The sequence below is a fragment of the Pinus tabuliformis genome, chromosome X (genome assembly GCF_031772625.1).
Source record: "Pinus tabuliformis cultivar Carrire ecotype Pingquan chromosome X, CPIR1, whole genome shotgun sequence".
Taxonomy (NCBI): domain Eukaryota; kingdom Viridiplantae; phylum Streptophyta; class Pinopsida; order Pinales; family Pinaceae; genus Pinus; species Pinus tabuliformis.
This window is the reverse complement of record NC_142308.1, coordinates 928,271,602-928,275,765: the sequence shown is the minus strand read 5'-3', so window position 1 is coordinate 928,275,765 and position 4,164 is coordinate 928,271,602. Positions and strand designations below refer to the sequence as shown.

The 4,164-nt window shown below is 37.6% G+C and overlaps 1 non-coding gene across 1 annotated transcript; it reads left to right on the top strand.

Annotated features, from left to right (window-relative positions):
* The first annotated feature begins 3,306 nt into the window (after positions 1-3,306).
* On the top strand, positions 3,307-3,379 carry TRNAK-CUU (transfer RNA lysine (anticodon CUU)). Its single transcript has one exon. It is a non-coding gene; the product is annotated as a tRNA-Lys (tRNA).
* Positions 3,380-4,164: the final 785 nt, after the last annotated feature.

Below are 4,164 nucleotides of genomic sequence, written 5' to 3'. Positions count from 1 at the left end.
TTCTTCAATGGATTAAGGTTGGGGCACACATTCCTAGTGACATCTCATATATTTGGAGGAGCTTTATGAAAGTTCATCCATGGCTCCTGAGCAATATCAACTGGCATATAGGTAATGGCGCAAACATAGAAATTGGTTTAGACCCTATTTGCAGCTTCATGGGAGAGCACTCTCTTCTGATGGATCTTCTTTGGAGGATTCATAATCTTGGAATTTACTATATAAACCAAATTGTAGTAAATGATGACTTCTCCAACCCCAAGTGGATGCAGGCTATCGATAATGGTTTCTTCAGTGTTCATGGTAATAGATGGAATAGATACACTTAGGATCTTGCACAAGCATACATCTCTCTCAATGATGATGAGGACAAATTTGTGTGGGTCGGTAACATGGCACAAGGTAAACTATTGGTAAAGGAGGCATATTGGTTCATATCTCCTTCATCTCACTAATCAAAATCATGTAGATAGTTTATGCATATATGGAAGTGGCATATTCCCTACCAAGCTTAAGGTTTATTCCTGGTTGGTCTAGCAACAAATAATTTTGACTTGGGACAATATGTGTCAGAGAGGATTTGTTGGTCGTGGATGTTGCATTATGTAAGGAGGCAATTGAAGATTTAGTTCATCTATTTCTGAGATGTTCATTTGCAAAATCTATTTGGATTAGAGTATTTAATATGTTGAATTTGCAAGCAGACTGGAATTGCTCCTCTGTGGAAGACTACCTTAGTGATTGGATTATTGATTATAAAGAGTATGGCCCTCTTCCAATATTTATTATGTAGGGTATTTGGAGGAGATGCAATTCTTTAATATTTGAGGACATCAAGCCTAATATCAGGAGGCGGTGTATTAGTATAGTGGCATTTTATAGTGAAACATGGTTTGGGGGTAATGTATATTCGGTGAGACACATCGCTCCTCTGCCTATCTCAAATATTAATTCTTTGTGGGTTTGTTTACGGTGCCTCCAAGGAGGCGATCTGCGGATGCAGAGCGTACATATTAGTTCCGTTGGGTACTATGTATCATACCTATGGGAATGGTGGCAAGGGGACTAAAACCACATTGAAGTTCTTGCTCTTTGGGGATTATTATACTGTGCCCGCAGGGTTGATATAGAGCACCTGGAAGTTTTCAGCGACTCTCAGACGGTGATGGTCTGGGCAACCAATAATACAACTTTCATCCCACCTCTATTATTAAAACTGGATGGGAAGGATTTAGATGATCATTGAACAACTCACGGAAGTGACTTTTGCTCATACATGCCGAGAATTCAACATATTGCGAACAAGCTATCAAAAGATGGTCTAGCACTGCGATTTGGTGAGATTCACTAAACTTTCTTTGCAAACAACAATATACAACATCGAGGTAATTTCCCCATCATATGATTCCTATTAAAAGAGGGTCTACCGCTACCATTTAGTGAGATTCACTATACTTTCTTTGCAAACAACAATATACAACATCGACGTAATTTCCCCGTTATATGATTCATTTGGTGCTTGGCATCTAATGTATTCTCTCTGGAGATTGTTTTTGATATACTAGTATATGATCTCGGTTTCTACACTTTCTTCATTTCTGGCAAGGTGGTTTTCACACAATCACAGGGATGTCGTTGATCCCTTCTGATTCGGTTTATGCATTGGAAACATTAGTATTGTTGGATACTTATCTTCTAGATCTTGTAATTGTTCATATGTTAGATCTGCAGCTCATTATATCTCAGCATATCAATTAGCAGATATTGAGGATCACCTAGAACACGGGTGAGATGTTTTATCAGTTTTTGTAGTTTTTAATATGTAACTATTCTCGAACACATGTATTGATACTTATATGGTGGCATTATGACTTTTGGACTATGTAAAAGTCTGTTATATTTAATATAATAATGTTTGCTTTCACTGGTGGGAAAAAAAAAAAGGATTTTGTCAACGACAAGGGTAATTAAAAATTAGTGTAAAATCCCAAATGTTTTGAACTTCAACCGGGCAGTTGCCTTTAAACTACCCTCCAGACCTGCATTAAGAATAGAGATTTTGTACATGGTTGCTCTCATTTATCAGGGAAGATTTTTTTTTAGTACGGCCTTTGAGACATTTGGTTAAAAACAGTGTAATAAAGACCAGCAAAATTAGCATTAGATGTCCGTTTCTACCTACTTAACATCGGTGAACTAAGAACCAGCTTGTTACCGAGGCCACAAGCTACAGCAGAGGAAGAGAGTAGTTATGAATTACAATCTTTAGCTTTAACAGTTTACACAAACCATTGTCAGCCGATCGAAATGTTAGATCACAAAACCCTAGGCTTATTGTTTTACCAATTGCACTATCTGCTGAACTTACTATAAATTGCACTATTTCTATCCAGAAAATAGGAAAACATCTACTTGCTCAATTACCGCAAGAGAAAAAGAGATGGATGCACCAAAAACACTTTGGGAGGGACGAAGAAGCAAATTGAGCAGCAACTATTCTTGGATGTTCTGTTTACAAGAAAAGACATTTGAAGTACAAATGCAATTTGCTTTCCATTACAGTTCAAGTATAGGGCAACTTCTCTTTTGTTACATTTACCCAAATTTGTTATTTAAGTGCACAGAGACACCACAATTCTAAATCAATAATTCATCACAATCTCTATGAATACCTGCATATAATTACAACAGTGAAAATCCCACAATGCCTGTAACTCTCTGCAACCCAGACTTGCCAATATTCCATGTACCATCATCACTAAGGCTGTTGACATTTGAAGCACAAATGTAATTTGCTTTCCATTACACTTGAAGTATTACCCAAATTTGTTATTTAACTTCACAAAGACACCACAATCCTAGATCAATAATTCATCACAATATCTATGAATACCTGCATATAATTACAACAGTGTAAATCCCACTTGCCAATATTCCATGTTCATCATCACTAAGGCTGTTTACAAAGGAATCATTTGCTCTTAAGAATTAGCATGCCTTAACCCACTCATGTAGCACTGTTATGCCGAGCAGGATAATTTAACTTCATACCCTTCAGAATATATCAGTATTCAGAGATTATGATGTAGTCTTCAAACATATGAACTGTCAATAACAGGAAACAAGATGTAGTTTTTAAACGAACGAATTGCCAATAACAGAAAACAAGACTCATTTCTTTTGAAAATAATGTGGCTGCTGGGATTCGAGCCCAGTCTCACGGCTACAATGTGGAATCCTAACCACTAAATACTTCTAACAAAATTACTAAAAGATTTTAAATTTATACTCTTTGTGATGGTTACAGCCCGTCTAGCTCAGTTGGTAGAGCGCAAGGCTCTTAACCTTGTGGTCGTGGGTTCGAGCCCCACGGTGGGCGTTATAAGAACCATACAGCTTTCTTGCGTGGGAGACCCTGCTCCTAAATTCAACCATTTTGCATGATTTTGTATTCAGAAACAAGAAAAAATACGGAATTTCATTGTAACAGGAGGTTGTACCCTCGGGATGGGAAAAACAAAGAGATTTTCGAATACAAGACGTGCGCAAGGCTCTTAACTGTGTGGCCATGGGTTCGAACCCCACGGTGGGCGTTATAAGAACCATACAGCTTTCTTGCGTGGGAGACTCTGCTCCTAAATTCAACCATTTTGCATGATTTTGTATTCAGAAATAAGAAAAAATACGGAATTTCATTGTAACAGGGAGTTTTACCCTCGGGATGGGATTATAAAAAAGAGATTTTCAAATACAAAGACGTGCGCAAGGCTCTTAACCTTCTGGTCGTGAGTTCGAACCCCACGGTGGGCGTTATAAGAACCATACAGCTTTCTTGCGTGGGAGACTCTGCTCCTAAATTCAACCATTTTGCATGATTTTGTGTTCAGCAATAAGAAAAGATAGGGAATTTCATTGTAACAGGAAGTTTTTCCCTCGGTATGGGAAAAACAAAGAGATTTTCAAATAGAAGACGAGTAATATACTCGGCTAAGAATCGTAAAAATTGCTTAAGCGAGAGTAACTAAGTCCAGATTGATTCCAAAGTAAACGCACCTTCCAACGGAAAAAGTTGAGATGAAAAACAAGGAGTTCAAGATACAGATGCAATGTACTTTAAGTTCATGTGAAGTAAAGCTTGCAACAATTTAGAAGCCAAATAAAATT